The sequence below is a fragment of the Vicia villosa genome, linkage group LG4 (assembly GCF_029867415.1).
Source record: "Vicia villosa cultivar HV-30 ecotype Madison, WI linkage group LG4, Vvil1.0, whole genome shotgun sequence".
In the NCBI taxonomy this organism is placed as follows: domain Eukaryota; kingdom Viridiplantae; phylum Streptophyta; class Magnoliopsida; order Fabales; family Fabaceae; genus Vicia; species Vicia villosa.
Genome location: NC_081183.1, coordinates 174765931 through 174785104, shown reverse-complemented (window position 1 = coordinate 174785104; position 19174 = coordinate 174765931). Strand labels below are relative to the sequence as shown.

Genomic DNA, 19174 nt, shown 5'->3' with positions numbered 1-19174 from the left:
ATGAAAATAGGAAATCTTCGAGTTCTGGTGTATTTTTGAATGAGAGATCTCATTTATATAAGAGAAAATGTGACTCAAAAAGAAAACAACTAATGGGCCGAATTAATGTGATAATCAATTAGGCCAATCCATTATTATACCTCAATAATCGATTTTTCAAACCACAATGGAAGATTTTCATGTTTTGTCTTTAGTAATCATTAAAAGACTATGTCAATCGATTTTAGACTTTACAAGTAAAAAATAATCTATTAGAGCTTTAGGGTTAATCAATTATCTAGTTATAAAAAGCCCTCCAATTGATCAGATAATCCATTAATCAGTCAATTAGGCTTTAAAAAGGTTTTTAGATAATTTTAGCAAATAAAGAGAGGTCTTAAAAAGGTTTTAAAGTGTGTGTTTGGATTGTCTTAGTATCATAGGAGTTACTCTCCTACTTTCACAAGACTCTGGTCACTCAGACAGACACAACCAGACGAGTTTTCACACTTTTTGTCTTTCACAATTCTGAAGCTTCAAGTTCTTTTGCCAGATACACCGATCATAACAACACTTCACTAGACCTTGAATATTTTACTAGATGAGACTTGAGATATCTTTAATTTAATCAACATCATCAGAGAGTTGGAAAGATATCATTGTTGACTTCAACAAACATCGGTGATGTCGTCATCAAAACACCAAGACAGTCAGTAACATCAGGAACATTAGCTTTATATCTACAAGCACACAGATCCACACCTCTATCCTGGGTTAGACTTGATCCAAATGGATTTGTTCAAGGTGCTATGCGATGACCAATTGGTGGACGCAAGAAGATCTTTTCCTCTGGTAATGTCGCCCGAAATGAGCATGGGGGGCATAAGGCGACAAAAGCATTCTCCAAGGGAGCGTTGGTCGCCAAGAGGATGCTTTGGATGAGTGGTGAGCTCTAGTGGATTTATAATCTTGAGCCTTACTTATTCATGCCTTTAGCAGCTTTTTATAATGGTGCTCAAAGGGTTACTATAGTTATTTTTTCTTTGTAATGTTTTTAGAGGTTCTCTTGTGTTTATCTATATGCTTGCAGGTATAGGAAAGGAAGTGATCCAAGATGGTAAATCTTATGAATATCAAAGATGCAAGTCAACCAATAGCTGATTAGTTTTGACGATGACAACACTTGAAGTCATGCAACTGTTGAAGATAGCTTAAGCGGTCAAAGATGCAAGAGATATTTTATCAAGCTATCATTTCAAATTAAACTAGACATTTGTTTAAAGTCAACAATATAGCCCAACGACTCAGAAGTGAAGACTTGGGGTTTATGATCACCAATGGTTTTAACTTTTAAACTCTCATATGATGGTATTTAATATGGAGATATCTCAAGCCTCGTCAAGAAGACTCGAGGTTCTTGTGTGATGCTAAAATCAAAGATAATGATTCCAAGACTTGAAGCTTCAAAGTAAGAAAGAGAGAAAATGTAAAACCTAGTTTAATTGTGTCTGTTTGAGTGATCAATGTATTGTAAAGACACAAAGGCATTATTAGAAGTAATATTAGTAAACCATAAACACACGCTGAAAATTTTGAGAAGCCTCTCATGTTTTAATTAAAATCACCAAAAATTGTTTTTGCAGCCTAGGCAGTTGATTAGGGGATTGTTGGCTTGATTAGCAAATTTTATCTAAATTGTCTAATCGATTATATTTATAGCCTAATAGATTATATGATGTATAATAGATTCTATAATGAATAATGTCACTCTCTTGATGATTGATAACGGTTCTCTATTGAAACCTTCCATTTTGGGCACCAACAATCAATTAGTTGAACAACCTAATCGATTATGTTATTAATTTAGCCCATGAATTGTTTCCAAATATACATCATGTGTTAACCTATAAATAGATATTTTTCTCTATCATTTTTCATCATCTAGAATATGTGAAAAACCTCAATTTTCATTTCTCTTATCACCTCTCTAAATTGTTCTTATTTTTCTCACATATTTTAGCTATAGTGCTTTGAGAGCGCTCTTAGGTCTAGTGAGAAATATTGTTTTAGGTGGGGTCATAATCGTAAATTTACCGAGAGTAGATTTTTCTCTTGAATAAATAATTTTTCCTTATGAAGTTATTATTTTGGTTGCGAGTTAAACCATTGAAAAAGTTAGAGTTTGTATTTAGGGAATTTGTTTAAGCCTCAATTTGTTTCGTGAACTCCGACATTGAAAAAGCTCTCTTTTGGTTCGTGGAAATAATTTAGTAAAATACTCCATAATGATTCTTGAGCTCAACACGGTTAAAGCTCTATTGGTTCGAGATTAGCTTGGTATAAAATCTTTCTCGGTTTATGTGTTCATTCTTGTGTAAGAATTCAATAGGTTTGAGATCATCCCGGTATAAATCTCATTTCGGTTTATGGTCAGCCCGTAAAAAAAATTGGTTATGCTCGGAGGATAGCTAATTCAAAAATACATTTTTGGTTCGAGATTAGCCAGTGCAAAATCTTTGTTTAATTTGAAGACTAATGGCTTCAAGTTTTGTTCATTGTTTGGATTGGAGAATAACTGTTTCAAGCATTGTTCACTGTTTGGTTAAAAGTTAGCCTAAAATTTCATTTCCTTGTATAAGGGGGTTCGTGGGCATAATCTTCTAAAAACTCTCAAGCATAGTGGATACTCTCAAAATTAATTGTTGAGGACAATATTAAGTCTTCTTGACTGAACCTATATAATTTGCGGTGTTATTTCTCTTTTCTTATCTCTTTTTGTTTTCGCTTATTGTCTTTACTTTGAATTTATGTTGCATATTATTCCAAAGTTTTTATAAAATATTTTTAAACTGTGATTTATCAAATAACTTTGCTTTAAATGAATGGTTTTACAAACCTCCATATTTCACCCCCCCTCCTTTTGGAATCACATGCCCAACAAATATCATTAGAGTCTAACTTATATTTAAAGACTAATCGTCTCGTGAAGAAGATGACCTCCAACATTGTCTTTAACACGAGAATTTTCCTAAACACATATCCCCCATTTAATGGTTATAGGTTTCAATTATGGGAATCTAGATTTAAAATATATATTCAATGTTTTGATCTTAAATTATGGGAATCAACTATCAACGGTTCATCTATCCCTACTCAGTGAAAATCCATCGTATGCTTCTCCTTATTCCACCAAGTCCAAAGAAAATGGCAACCCGTAGCCCAATAGTTACACCACTAACTATCCTCCTGCAAATTGGATCCATAAAACGCTTGCATAATGCTGCCAGGAACTCTATTATCCCAAACCCTCTGAGCTTTACTACAATCGCGCAAGGCATGAGTAGAAGATTCATAACATTACCATAGATATTACAACTTGCACTGCCAAGACCCCACATGCTCAATATGTAATTGGTTAGCAACCTATCATGCATGAGAATCCAAAGGAAGCTTCTCACACTTTCCAGAACCTTCAATAGGACAAAATATGCTTCCAAAATTGATTTCCATCTACAGTTCCTTCCTGCACCAGTTTACAATACATAGTTCTAACAAAAAAAATTCTATCCTCTTCACTTGCAATCATAATCCTACTTCCTTGATATCCACCATCGGAGGCAAAGTTGCATTAATACAAAGCTCGCACTCATCTGTACCAACCAGATCACGAACAGTAGCATCCATAATCTCATGTGGAATATTCAAATCATACTCATTAATGCACTTATCATCAACAAGCCATCTATCACTCTACGCCTTAATCATCGTTCCATCTCCAATCCTCCATCTGCCACTCTCTATCAGCTTTGGACTAGTTTTCATAATGGCCTTCCACACATTAGAATCGGTACTCCTAGCCTTCACACCACCAATCAAATTATTGGTGTCATATTTCCCTCTAAGCACCTTGCACCATAAATCAAGATCTTGATTAATGTTCTTACACCCTAATTTCATAATACAAGATTGATTCATAATCACTAAATCTCTAAGCCCTAGACCTCCTTCAGATTTTGCCAGAGTTATCGTAACTCAGCTTTTGAATCACCCCAGATAAACTTCCTTTGGAGCTTTTGAAAATCATTAATACACTTTTTAGGGAGCATATTAGTCATCATTGGATATACAGGAATAGCCTCTGTCACACTCTTTGCTAATGTAATTCTTCCTGCAAACGATAGCTGCCTAGCCTTCCAACTAGAAAGCTTCTTCGAAACTTGCTCAAGAATATAGTCAAAATCCTAACTTTTCAACTCTTTACCAATAATAGGAACACCCAAATACTTACCAAGGCCATTAATTTCTCGAATTCCAGAGATATTAACAAGCTTAGACCTTAAGCTTCTAGAAACGTTCTTGGAGAACAAAATCCCAGATTTCTCAATACTAACTTCTTGCCCAGACATCGTACAAAAATTATGCATTGTCTGACACAATATTTGTTTTTCAATTGCATCCTCAAAAAGGAAAAGATCGTCAGCAAACAATAGATGAGAAATGTGCACACCATTCCTACCAATACGAAAGGGCTTTCAATTATTATGACGCACTTCATTCTCAATTAAATGGGAAAGCTTGTCCATACAAAGAACAAATAAATACGGCGAGATCGGATCTCCTTGCTGAATACCACGCTTAGGACGAAGATATTCACTACGACTGCCATTCCATTTTATGTTCATCTCAACACTAGTGACTCAATGCATAATGAGGTTCTTCATATTATCAGGCAGCCCTATTTCCGGAAGAATATACCAGATATACTCCCAATTGATTTTATCATAGGCTTTGGATAAATCAATCTTAACTTCAAAGAAACCTTTTTTCCCTTTCTTCTTATCTATTTCATGAATTATCTCCTGAACTATTATAATGTTCTCATGTATTGATCTCTCGTAAGAATTTGGTCTAGCAAAGAGTTTCTTATAGAATGTGACATGCATTTGAAGACATTCAACATCCTCAATCCAATTTCCATTATCATCTTTCAGCATAATAATTTTGTTCCTCTTTCTTCTAGCAAGGGTCTTCATGGGATAATATTTAGTATTACAGTTGCCATAAGCAAGCCATAGTTCTCAAAATTTGATGCCACATTAACTCTTCCTGGTTTAAAATATCACTCAGCATCTTTTGAGATTCCTTTGCACCCTATTCAGCCTTCCCACAATCTCCTTTTTCATATGCTTAACCGTGTTAAAAGTATCAAATTTTCAAGCCTCAATGCCTAACTGAATATTCTTCTGATATTCTCAAAGTTCAAACTCATGCTATAATCTTTCTTCCCGGAGCTGTTCAACATAGTTTGATAAGAGTTCCACTTCACTTGCTGCACATGATCCTCCATTAAGTTAATCAGAATTGGATGATGATCTAAAAATGCAACACCTTAACTGTAAAGTTGGAAATCGTAAACACCACTTGTCATTGTTCATAAAGCTATCAAGTTTTTCATAAATTTCCAGGTCATTTATCATTTATCATCTTCCTTCTCTTCTTCATTCCTTCGTTTTAAACTTTATGAATGTTTCCCACCATTCTCTGTTTGAGTAGTAGTAGTTTGGTCAGGTGGTTTATCTACAGTTTGTCTAAAGAAAATTTCTTTTTCCACAAGTTTATCTACAGTTTGACTTAAGTTAATGTTCATATGATTTTTTCAACAAAACTAATTTGTGTTCAATTAAAAATATGTCAGACAATAAAATGTAATAAACATTCAAAAGCAAATAAGTTTAAGTTATCTCCATGGGTGTTTAACTGCAAAAAGAACAAAATGTTTAATAGTTTTCATATACAAATCAATGTATGAAGAAACAAAATAGAATTTTAAAGGATAACATACTACTCAACTCCCGAACACATTAGAGCAAGAGAGCTAGATTATTTTATCGATGTAAATCTTTGTATGAGGGTGTTCTTGCAAACATTATAAATCGGAGAGATCAAAAAAAAATGATGACAGATATTTCAATCCATTTTAAATTTGCAAAACACCGAAAATTATTGCAATTGGGGAGACTTGATTCAACATGAATATGTCAGACACATGAAACTAATGGCAACATAGAAAACATATAAAACAAAATCACTAAAAATATTAAATGGAGAAAGCACATCTATTGTAATACTAAAATCGCTGATGCAGATTTCAGAATTAATATCTAATCAGAATAAATAAAAGGAATTGTAAAGAGATGGGATCATACAAATAAATAAAAGAAATAATTTAGAATATAGTTTAAAAAAGAGAACCATCAGAAACCAAAATTTCATCCCCAGAAGCTATAAAGCTGTACGGTCCGCATCATGGTTGGGGTTATAAAACCCCGCATCATTTGGTTCCTCAATTATCAAAAAAACAAATAACACAAGAAAATTAATTAGTAATAGAAAAACAGAAAATTGTTCAACAGGATCTATAAACATGAAAAGGGCTCAGAAAAATAATGGGTATGAGAAAGTTATCAGCACTGAAAATCAGAGTGGTGCATGACTATCTCTATGAATCATCATAGCCCATAAAATAGAATACAAAAATTGATTATCAGCAGTAAAAGAAAAACAGAGAGAAGATTTGTGAAGAAGATGATGAACGAGAAAGGGTTTGTGGCGTTGGTTATATACTGCTAATGGTAGAAACCCTAATTGGTTTTATGGTTAAGGTGATTCTTCATTGTGATTGGGCCGGTCCATCTATGATTCAACAACATGGCCCAATTCTAAAATTATACCATGTACCCCTATATTTATCCTTATACCCATACAAAATATACATTTGAACAGATATACCCATATATATATATATATATATATATATATATATATATATATATATATATATATATATATATATATATATATATTTCACTGGTTTGCTAAAAATTTACAAAGAGAGTAAAGCATAGAAACACAAATCGAACAACTTTAGAGTGTCATTTTCGGTTGTCATACCCCAAATTTGTCCTACCATTTATTTTATTTGGCTTATACTTCTCATCTCATGTACATACCCCCATTAGATCATTAACATAACTCATGCATTCATCAGCTTTGGGATCAAGGTTTAAAAGGTTAAGGTCTCCCTATAGCTTTGAGGTTCTATCTCAGATAAGCTTGTCTCAACTGGTTTCTCGGTGTGCATTAAAATGCGTGTTATGGTCGATTCATAGACTTCTTCTTCTTCAAGTTACAAGGTGCGCGCATCCATCAAAAGTTTGACTGAAGATCGCTGAGTTAGGGTTTCTTACTCGTGGTGTTCGAGTTTGTTAAAGTACATCAGCAAAGGTCAATTGGATTTCATGTCAAGATTGTTACTATGTGCTTCAACTCTTATATTCTTCAAAGACTCCTCAAGGCACTATTGGTATGATGAATCGAAATACAGCGCAAGCAGTGGCAAAGATATGAACTCGTGGATTCGTTTTCATTTGTTTATGGTTGGTAATATGAATTGGTTTGGGTTAGTCATTGAAGTTGAACGTTCATTAATAATGTAAGATGGTTCAAGGTTGTGAAATTGATTCAAGGGATCCCATAAAGTTGAATTAGTGTTCAGGATTAATTGGTGAGATCAAGGTCCTCAAACATGATTTGGTTCGATCATTCATGAGAACTATGAATTACTTGGAGTTTAAGTTGCAAAAGTTAAAGGCAATATCATTCGAGTCAACATTGTTCAATTTCAAATACTCATTCAATAATTCATACAAGTGGATAGGAGGAATTACATGGCATAATCTCGCGTGGATAATTCAAGTTGATTTAAAAGGGAAAACCATGTTTGCTACCCAACAATCCAAGGTTCATTACAAAGATCATCATCAAGAATCGCACATGAAAGTCCATTTCAATTCACCCTAAGCTCACATGAAACAAGTCATACATTCCACACCAAAAGCCATTATCTAATTCCATTACAAATTCAATGTGTCTTGTTACATGTTTCAGGACCACCCACTTTGAAACCCCATTTCAATTGTCATTACATACATTAAAAAGTTCATATAAAAACATATACAAAAGTCAATAGAACTTCCTAGATCCCTCTGTCCTGATCTTCAAGTTGTCACCGCCACGGTTCTATCTTTGTCATCCTTGCTTTCATGATCATCTTGTCTTCATGTATACCACATTGCCAAGCATACTTCAATTTCATGTGCAGCAGCTACCAATTCAAGCCCACAACACTGCACTTACACGTGACTGAACGAATTGGTTCCTCGACACAAAATAGATCCTCAATCAACCTGCAAGAAAGAATTGCATCAGAACGGAAAATAATGGGTCTTTGAGTCAAGTACAGCTCACAGCAAGTTCCAATTACCCAACAAACATACCTTGATCCAGTATATGCTAAAATTACAAATGAAAAATCTGCAAGTGCAAAGTTACAAACAGTTGGGAAACAATGTCCCTGAGTTACCACAACAGCAGGTTCTTGAATCCCAACTTACCAATTCAGCACTTCGCAATATACAGGGCCCAAAACCAGTGTTGCTGCCATATTCAAATACATACACATTTACCTCATTCAACTTGCACAGGCTGCAACATAAGAAACAATCCCTGCCCTATGCCAAAAGGAAACCCCGACAATTCGATATCTAACCCCTTGCAACCAATTCAATTCCTAACTATCAGCTAACCTAATGCTCCCTAATTCTTAACCCAACAGATCTTATCCATACCATTTAACTAACCAGAATTTATGTCTTTAACCTCTAACCAACAGAACTTAAACTTCTAATCGAGTTTTAGAATCTCCCAGGCCATAACTAACTTCTGTAACCTGTAACAATTCTAGACCAAACCTTTCATAACTAAACTTCCAAAAATTCAGTTACAAAAACCCTAACAGAATAACAAACTCAATCCTAACTGTCCAGCAAACCATAACAGTTATAACCAACTATCCCTAACCATTTTTCAAACTAACTTCTATCCGATTCTAACAAACTCCTAACAACCAAACTAACTTCCAAAAATTCAGTTACAAAAACTCTTCACATCATAACAGAACTAACCACAGCTATAACAGAAAAAAATTGAGAAAAGTGGAACTAACCTTCGATCCCTATAAAATCAGAACCATCAAGCTTTAGAGGCTCTCTCTCCATCGATCTTCATCTTTCACCCTCTCTGAAAACCTCGAATTTCTTCCACCTTCATCATCTTCAGACTCTTCAGCCACTTTCCACTTCACTTCTCACTCTCTCCCATTCATCTTCATCCACACTTCACCAACCTTCTCCTCCATCACCATTCTTAGTATCACCTCCTATCTTCACTATCGTTCTCCACCACAATCCCTCATCGTCTTCAATCTTCACAATCTTCACTCTCACTCCCCTTCACCTTGCTTCAATTCAGTTTTCATCATCTCACCACCTTACATCCCTGCAAGAAAACGATACAAAAGGAATTCAGAATCACTCATTTGTTCTTCGATGCTCCAATTTCACCATCTTCTTCAATCTTCTATCCAATCTCCAGAAAATCCCTAACGGAATCGTCATCACGAAGCAACAACAACGATAGCACACCGGTTCAGAAACAAAAACGATACAAGTCAAGAAGAGGAAGGTTCGAATTAGAAGAAAAAAAAGAAAGAAGAAGGGGAAGAATTGGCAGAAAGTGATGACGCCAGGATCCATTACCTGAAGAGCATCCTCTCCGGTTATCGTTGTTCATCTTCGAGATCAAGGTTGCGTGTTAGGTTTTTTCTGATTGAGCTCAGATATAGGAATTTCCAGGCTGAACAATGGTAGCGGAGTGAGAAGTGAAAGAGATGAAATCGGAGATGGAAAGCTTGAGCCGGAGAAGCTCCGATTAGGAGTGGATTTGAGCCACCGCACCGTCCCTGTTATCACCGTCGCGCGCTCGTGAGAAGGAGGAAGAAGAAGCTTCGAACAAGTCCGACGGCGGTAACGCGTACCCTAATTCCTCTTCTCATTTCATTTCTATTTTATTTTTATTATTTTTTTTAGTTTTAACTTAATCTATTTTTATTTTTTTTTTGAAGAAAGTCTGAATAACAAAATCCGATTAGGCCATACGAAATGCTTACCCCCCTCAAGCCCAATAGCACTCCATCTTTTTTTGGTGCTGAATAAACTGTGACAGAAATATGTTGTGGTGCCTTAACGCCTAAAATGCTTCCTGCACCTGTAATTCAACTTTAACCCCCTGTTTCACTTCAATTTTTGCTTAGAATTTAGGATCTTTGGCAAGGTTTTGGACCTTTTTTAGATATAAAAAAATAATAAAACCAATTTTCTCATTAGTTTTTTTTTAGATTTAGATCACAATTTCTTTGATAGAATTTTAGATAATAAAAACACATAAAAATAGTAGATTTTTAGGTTTACTTTTGACATTTAATTTCTTTCATAAAAACCCTTAAAAAATAGTAGTTTTTAGCTTAATTTGGCACTAATGCTTGAATTGTCTTTTGTGCTATTTCCATGTTATTTTGGTATGATTCTCGTATGATTTTATTGCTTGTATTTTTGGCCTTATTTTAGGCCTATTTTGATACCACTTTCATTACTCCCTTTAGAATCTATCCCATGTTAACATTAGGATTTAGACTTGTATAGATAACACTTAGACTAGAATTTAGAAATAGTTCCCTTATCATTTTTCTTTTCCTTTTCAACTTTAAAATACTTAATAAAAAATTGATGAAGATCATACCGTTGCTTTAGTTCATGGTAGGAAAGAAATGATTGTGGTGTAGGCCTCGATGTATGTTCTTTCCTACTTAGCGGAGAAGAAATGATTGAGGTGTGAAGCCTCGATGTATTTCTTAACCGTTATTTAGAGAAACGATTGTGGCGTAGGCCTCGATGTGCATTCTCTAAATATTCACAAAAGAACTCCTTTTTGTATTCCTACTTATCGGAGAAGAAATGATTGAGGTGTGAAGCCTCGATGTATTTCTTAACCGTTATTTAGAGAAACGATTGTGGCGTAGGCCTCGATGTGCGTTCTCTAAATATGCAAAACAAACTCTTTTTGGTATGATCTAAATCACAAATAAATTCCCCATAAAAAACACCAACCAAAAACACTTCAAAAAACCTAATAAATGTTCAGACTTAAAACAAAAGTGAGGAAGTGATGCGAGACCTTGTAGTGGGTTCTCGTCATCATGGAATTACCCTTAAAAGATACAAACCAATCTCTTTTTCTCCTTTCTAAGGGCAAGTTATCTCCGCTCCACTGCATCCTAGGCTGTCCCCTTGTGCAAGAGCGTGAGCGTTAACGCCGCCCAACTAAAAAACACAAAAACAAACAGAAAATCGTGAGCCGAGCTACGGTAACTCTGATTCCTGAAAAGGATACGTAGGCAGCGGGGTAGGGCCCGTGCGAGTACAACTTTTATTTTCCCTACATTTTGCATTCATTTCGCATTTAGACATAGACATAGATATACACCCTTTAGATAGAAACAAACATAGGTGGATACCATCGAGTACGATGGGCGCGAGGGGTGCTAATACCTTCCCCTCGCGTAACCGACTCCCGTACCTTGATTCTCTGGTCGCAAGACCCTGTTCTTTCCTCTGTTAGGTTTTCTGATATTCCTTTCCCTTATGGGATAAATATATTGGTGGCGACTCTGTTCATTTTTCGCGAGCGTGCGCCAGCTGGCGACTCTGCTGGGGATGTTGCTAGACCTGTGCTGGTCCATTCTTAGCGAGTCGATCCTAGCCTTTGTTTGTTTCTTTTATTGGGTGTTCATTTGTTTGTTTATGTGTTTACATTTTATTTATATGCTTGCATATCATGTTTATTTCTTGCTTGCATATCATGTTTACTTTTCGCATGCATCTGGACTATATTATGGGTCCCCGTGGGGGCCACATATTTTCTCTGTTTGCAGGTTGGGTGGGATGTTCTATGAGGTAAAAGGCCCAATACCCAGGCCATGAGTGATACCTTAGGAACTAGGAATAGAGTGGCCATGACGGACAGAAGACGTATGTCTGATTGATCCGATCATGTATCCACGGACAGAGCTTGGTTGAAAGAGGCAATATCGTATGATTACGCCTACTTTCAATCCTCTGTTGGCTTTTTGACCTACCCTGACCTAGATTCACCTGTGAGTGGGGAGGGATATACATGACAGGTACCGTTGGTGACTATTCTGTTCTGTTGGTGACTATTGGTTTTCCTGGTATTCAAAAAGGTGTCGGACCTTTGATCCTGTGACATTTGACCTGTATCAGTTATTCAGAGGATTGTACAGTGGTTACTAAGATTATATGGACCGAGGATCCCATGCTTTTGCATTGCATAACATCATTGCTTTGTCCACTCCATTTATGAAAGATCCTAAAGTCTATTTCCAAAAAAAAAAGAGAAAAGAAAAGAAAAGAAAAGATATGTAAAAGAAAAGGAAATAGAAAAGCAAAAAGAAAAGAAAAGATATTCTATACAAAAAAAAAAAGAAGAAGCTTTAATTCCAAAAAGAAGAATGAAAGTGTATGAAAAGACTTTAGGATCTCTCATAAATGAAACATGCATTCATACTATCATGCATTTCATGGTTCTTTCAAAGACTTATGGGACCATTTCTATTCAGATTCCAAGATCAACAACATATTTGACTTCTCACCGCCACAACTCCAAGATCAACTATGGAACAACTCCTTGAGGAAATGGATGAGATGAGGGAACAAATGGGTCATCTTATGTTGGAGATGCAAGACTTGGTCCATAATCAGGATGCACTAAAGGAGGAAAATAGTCAGTTGAAGACTCAATTGAGCTTGGTCATGGAAGTTCTGAAGACGGTATTAAGGAAGGAAGGTGACGTTGTTCCTGTTGCTGCAACAGAAGTTGTTGATTCCATCTCCCCAATAGGATCTCTTTTCACTCATGGGATGCCTCAGGGAGCTCTCCCTCGATTTCAAGTGCCATTGCCTCCACGTCAAAATGTTCATGCCCCTAGAATGAATCAAGGAGACCGGATGTGTGGAAAAAAACTTAAGATGCCTCAGAGGGTTCTTGATCCGATCCCGATGCCTTGTGCTCAGTTACTTCCCCGCTTGCTGGGACTTCGGTTGGTTGAGCTACGCGATTTGTCCATGCCTGAAAAGCTTCCCCCCAGTTTTGATGCCAATGCTCGATGCGAGTTCCATTCTGGGGCACCTGGCCATGATATTGAGAATTGTAGGGCGCTGAAGCAGCAAATTCAAGATCTCATTGATTCAAAAGTGATTTTGTTCACCCCCGAGGGTATGTTTGTTCGAGGAAATGGGGTTCCAACTGCGGTGGAAAAAAAGGTTTATTCATACTTCTATGTCAGATCTACTTCAAATCAGAAGCATAATGCACCATCTTGGGTTCCAGGTTTCCCACCGCATCAGTCTCCATTTGTTCCACAGCTAGGTCAAAAGAGGAAGACACCTGAACAGAATCATCAACAAGGTCATCTGAATGAATACCCACCTAGAAGTAATTTGGGACGAAGAAATGCTCCTCTGGACCATATTCCTATAACATACACTAAACTTCTGCCATATCTAGTGCAAAGCTCATTGGTGGTCCCCAAATCTCTGAAACCTCCACCACGCCCGTTTCCACCTGGGCATGACCCTAATGTGCAATGTGGGTACCACGCTGGATCAGCAGGGCACTCAACCGAGGACTGCAATGCTTTCAAAGCCAAGGTGCAACAGTTGATCGACGAGAGACATATAACCCTTCAAGGAGGAAACATGTGGGTGAACGGAGAGTTCATGCATAAGTGAACTCCCGTATTCCAGAAAGTATCACAAAAAAAAAAAAGAAGAATAAGCCCAAATGGAGTCAAGGCTCCTCAACATTGGCAATCATCATTTCATTTCCGTATTCTCACTTCAGTATTCCCTATTTTGTTGAAGACTACTTCCTTGTCTGAGTTGGTTGGTATGATAATAATAAAAGCACCACAAAATCTCGAGCAACTTCGTCATAATCTTTTCCAAAAAAAAAAGAAATCAAGAATGTTTTGTAGAAGCATCTCTCATTCTCAAGGTTCTTATGCTCAGTTGTATCCGTGGAGGTTGGTGTTTCAGTTGGTGTTTTGGTCTTTCCTTACAACGGATAACTTCTCTAAGTTTGATGACCACGCAAGGTTCCTCCATGTTTGATAGCAAATACTTCTTCAATGAATATGCTTGGGGCTCCCGCACGAGGGATAAGCAAGACGCACTTTTATCTTGAGCATTGCACTATTCGCATTGCTCGAATCCCTAAAAGCATTGCGAATTCCTGGGTGACTTCGTAAGGATCTCCTTCCATGTGATAATCAAGAGTGTTCTTCACGATGCTTCTCATTCTCAAGGTTCTACTTCATATACCAGTTGCCTATTCTTAGGATCTCCTTCTCAGTGGCCTTGCTAGTTAACAGAGACAAGAAGAACATGAGGAAAAAATTGATGTGATTATATTGCCTTGTGCTCATTTGTTTGTAGGAATTCCAATTGGTTAAGATTCGTGTTTTGGGCCTTCTTCACCACAAGTAGCTCTCTTGAATTTAATGACCATGCAAGGTACTTCCATTTGTGATGGCGATTACCACTCTAGCAACTATGTTTGGGGCTCCCGCACGAGGGATAAGCAAGACGTACTCTTATCTTGAGCATTGCATCACTCGCATTGCTCGAATCCCTAAAGCAAGGCAAAAGTTTGCAACTCATGGGTGACTTTGTTGGAGTTCTCTTTTGAGGTAATCTGAAGTATTTGGAAGGAACTGCAGAAAGTATCCAAGCTCAACAAGTCCAGACGGAGTCAAGTTTCCTCAACAACGACACTCATTTAGTTTCTTACTGCATTCTCATTGTAATTTTTCATTTGTGTGTTTAAGCATCAATAGCAGGTAAAAACTTGTTAATTTCTGAATGAAAATCATAATACATTGTCTATGTTTGTCTTGAAGTAATCCATTCGTTATCACTCATAAAATGTTTTGGCACTACGATACCAACCTTACTAATTGCTTGCTTATGCAAAAAGCTGAGGGAGAGTGATGAAAAATAAAAATGCAAAATCTCTAATCATGTGTTTTTGAATAAAAACCCTACTGAGGATGTACAGGCATTATTTCAAATCCCCAAACACCGGAGATATAAGGGAGATAGACCCTCGTTAACCCCTTTGAGCCTTGAAGAAGGAGTTTCATTTCTAATCATAAAAAACCCTTATTTTAACCTTGGGGCAAGGTAATGTTCATTTAACTTGATTGAGTGTTCAAAACTCACCAAAAGGGTGTGCATCTAAGGATACAACAATGGTTATCCTTCCAAAGGTTGAGGAATGTCAAAACAGCAATGATTATCCTTGTTTCATCAAGAGATCAAGAGATGACGATACTACAGTGGTAATCCTTCATCAAATCAAAGGAGTGAGGCGGTCGCAATCACCTCCAACGAATCAAAGATAATGCGAGGTCACACGACTTGTTAAAAATATATAGCAAAAAAAGAAATGGCAAAAAAAAGGGAAAAGGATGAAAAGAAAAATGACAAAAGAAGCAAGAAAAAAAAAAGATGATGAAATTGCCAAGCAAGAACAAAGTCGTGTGACAATGAATCAAAAGAATAAAAGGTGAGAGACTGCCATGTCCAAAGAACCTCATTGATTCCTCAACCATTTCAAACTCCTTGTGAGGGATGAACACTCGTGTTGAGTTAACTGAACATAGGAATGGAGAACATCACGAAGGGGGTGGGTACAAATAATTTTGAGCCTAAAAATCCTTTGTTTTCTAAAAACCGTGAACCCGGCCAAATTACAACCCTTAAAAGTCCTAATTGAAGTAGGGTTTATTTTGAAGATGCACTCCAATGAGATAGCGTTTAACTGACTCCCAATGAAGCGAGACTCATATCCATGTTGGTATCGTATGTTTGCTTTATCTTCCACGTGCAAAAATCGAGGTTGTGTCAACTAGTGATCCATTCACGAGAGGTCGCTACCTCATTTCAATAAAAAGTTTCTTTAAACTTCAAGACTAACGTACACTTTGCATTAGAATCATCATTCTTAGAATTAACATTCTTTTGCATACAAATATGTGCTTAACATCAAGGAAATTTTCAAGGATGAGAATCAGTGAGCAACTTGATCATGTCAAAATACAAGAGACTTGAAAACTCTGAGGAGTAAAAGCTAATCATTTCAAATGTTGACCATCAAGGTGCAGATTCTCTAAAAAACTCCGTTGGGCATGAACAGTTAATGCTTTCCTCGATTACCTTGAGGGGAAGAGTTTGAAGACTTTGTTGAGCGTGGTGAAGTTGTTTCCATGTTTGTTGACCCCAAAACAAAGTAAGCCCGAAGATTCTAAGTAAGATGTACTTAATCAGGGGCAATTGAATCGAGGTTTGACCTCTCAAATTCAGCATATCTGGGACAATCATGTCGATAAATCTCTTCAAGCTTTGACCAATCTGGGGCAATCACGTCGAGGAATCTCTCAAATTCAACCAATCTGGGGCAGTTACGTCGAGATTTGACAAATCTCTCCAAGGATCCACTGGGGGAAAATTCCTCCATAAGTCACGAAGCTTGGGGCACAATTCTGAGTTTTATTGTCCTCTCCCTAATCATAGGAGTTTATTTCTCCTGGAACCCTGGTATCTCCCCAAGCATGGAGTTTATTTCTCCCGAGAGTTTGTTCCATTCCTCAAGCATAGGAGTTTATTTCTCCTAGGAGTCGGCCTACTTCCCTAATCAAGGCTCCTTATTTGGATCTCTCATCCCCAACATGGCGAATCGAGGGAATCTCCTCAAGTTGAAAATCCTCCAAGCAGTGGCACATGGTGAGAAGTCAGAAATCATTCTTCAAATCAAAGAAAAGTGCATCTTACAAATCAAAGTCCAATATCTATTGGCACCTCCACATGGTCCTTAACACTAAGGGGATTTTCCCTGGTGTTTACCTCACTAACGCCTTTATTTGGCACTCTGCATATAGCGTTCACTGCATATAACATTGCATCCTCAAAAGCGTAGCATATCCATCAAAAGGGAGCATTACGCCACAGAAAAATTCAAACATGCATACAAAGCATAAGCCAGATAATACAAATCCGCACCCAGTCAAGACAATAATACATCCCCGCACAAAGGGTTGTCCTTACAAATTCTGATTGATATCTGCTACTACATTTCAAATCTCTTCCAACCACGGTGCCGATGCGAGGTATCCTCAGTTTCTGATGAGTGTCTGACACAATGTCTTCTTTTGTCTCCTGGTGTCGAGTCGATGTTGAGTCATAGATCGTAAGAGATCTTATTCTTTCAGTCCTGAAGATCATGCTTAGGTCTTCTCCTGACGTTGAGTCGATGTTGAGTCATAGATCGTAAGAGATCTTATTCTTTCAGTCCTGAAGATCATGCTTAGGTCTTCTCCTGACGTTGAGTCGATGTTGAGTCATAGATCGTAAGAGATCTTATTCTTTCAGTCCTGAAGATCATGCTTAGGTCTTCTCCTGACGTTGAGTCGATGTTGAGTCATAGATCGTAAGAGATCTTATTCTTTCAGTCCTGAAGATCATGCTTAGGTCTTCTCCTGACGTTGAGTCGATGTTGAGTCATAGATCATAAGAGATCTTATTCTTTCAGTCCTGAAGATCATGCTTAGGTCTTCTCCTGATGTTGAGTCGATGTTGAGTCATAGATCGTAAGAGATCTTATTCTTTCAGTCCTGAAGATCATGCTTAGGTCTTCTCCTGACGTTGAGTCGATGTTGAGTCATAGATCGTAAGAGATCTTATTCTTTCAGTCCTGAAGATCATGCTCAGGTCTTCTCCTGGTGTCGAGTCGGTGTTGAGTCATAGATCGTAAGAGATCCTATTCTTTCAGTCCTGAAGATCATGCTTAGGTCCTCTCCCGGTGTCGAGTCGGTGTTGAGTCATAGATCGTACGAGATCTTTTTTCCTTTCGGTCATTGTTTCATACAACCATTCTCTTTGAAAACCCCGTGTCGGTACCGCTACCACGTTATAAGCTATCTCCATTCAAACCCATTACCCACCGTAAATTCTTCCACCAGAAAAAACAAAAATTTTCTTTCCCCAGCAGATATCAAAACAAAAAACAAAAATAAGGATAACATTTACACCATCTTCTCTTTAGGACAAATTTCTGGTCTTGATATTTAATCTTCTTCCGCCTTGAATGTTCGAAAGGCTAGCGCCAATCTCACCTTCAGGTTTAAGACGATTAAATAGGGGCAGCTGTCATACCCCAAATTTGTCCTACCATTTATTTTATTTGGCTTATACTTCTCATCTCATGTACATACCCCCATTAGATCATTAACATAACTCATGCATTCATCAGCTTTGGGATCAAGGTTTAAAAGGTTAAGGTCTCCCTATAGCTTTGAGGTTCTATCTCAGATAAGCTTGTCTCAACTGGTTTCTCGGTGTGCATTAAAATGCGTGTTATGGTCGATTCATAGACTTCTTCTTCTTCAAGTTACAAGGTGCGCGCATCCATCAAAAGTTTGACTGAAGATCGCTGAGTTAGGGTTTCTTACTCGTGGTGTTCGAGTTTGTTAAAGTACATCAGCAAAGGTCAATTGGATTTCATGTCAAGATTGTTACTATGTGCTTCAACTCTTATATTCTTCAAAGACTCCTCAAGGCACTATTGGTATGATGAATCGAAATACAGCGCAAGCAGTGGCAAAGATATGAACTCATGGATTCGTTTTCATTTGTTTATGGTTGGTAATATGAATTGGTTTGGGTTAGTCATTGAAGTTGAACGTTCATTAATAATGTAAGATGGTTCAAGGTTGTGAAATTGATTCAAGGGATCCCATAAAGTTGAATTAGTGTTCAGGATTAATTGGTGAGATCAAGGTCCTCAAACATGATTTGGTTCGATCATTCATGAGAACTATGAATTACTTGGAGTTTAAGTTGCAAAAGTTAAAGGCAATATCATTCGAGTCAACATTGTTCAATTTCAAATACTCATTCAATAATTCATACAAGTGGATAGGAGGAATTACATGGCATAATCTCGCGTGGATAATTCAAGTTGATTTAAAAGGGAAAACCATGTTTGCTACCCAACAATCCAAGGTTCATTACAAAGATCATCATCAAGAATCGCACATGAAAGTCCATTTCAATTCACCCTAAGCTCACATGAAACAAGTCATACATTCCACACCAAAAGCCAT

General features: G+C 37.2%; 1 non-coding gene across 1 annotated transcript; it reads right to left on the bottom strand.

Moving 5' to 3' along the window:
- Positions 1-6410: 6410 nt before the first annotated feature.
- Positions 6411-6497, bottom strand: LOC131600904 (small nucleolar RNA Z221/R21b). The gene has a single exon (XR_009283506.1). It is a non-coding gene; the product is annotated as a small nucleolar RNA Z221/R21b (small nucleolar RNA).
- Positions 6498-19174: the final 12677 nt, after the last annotated feature.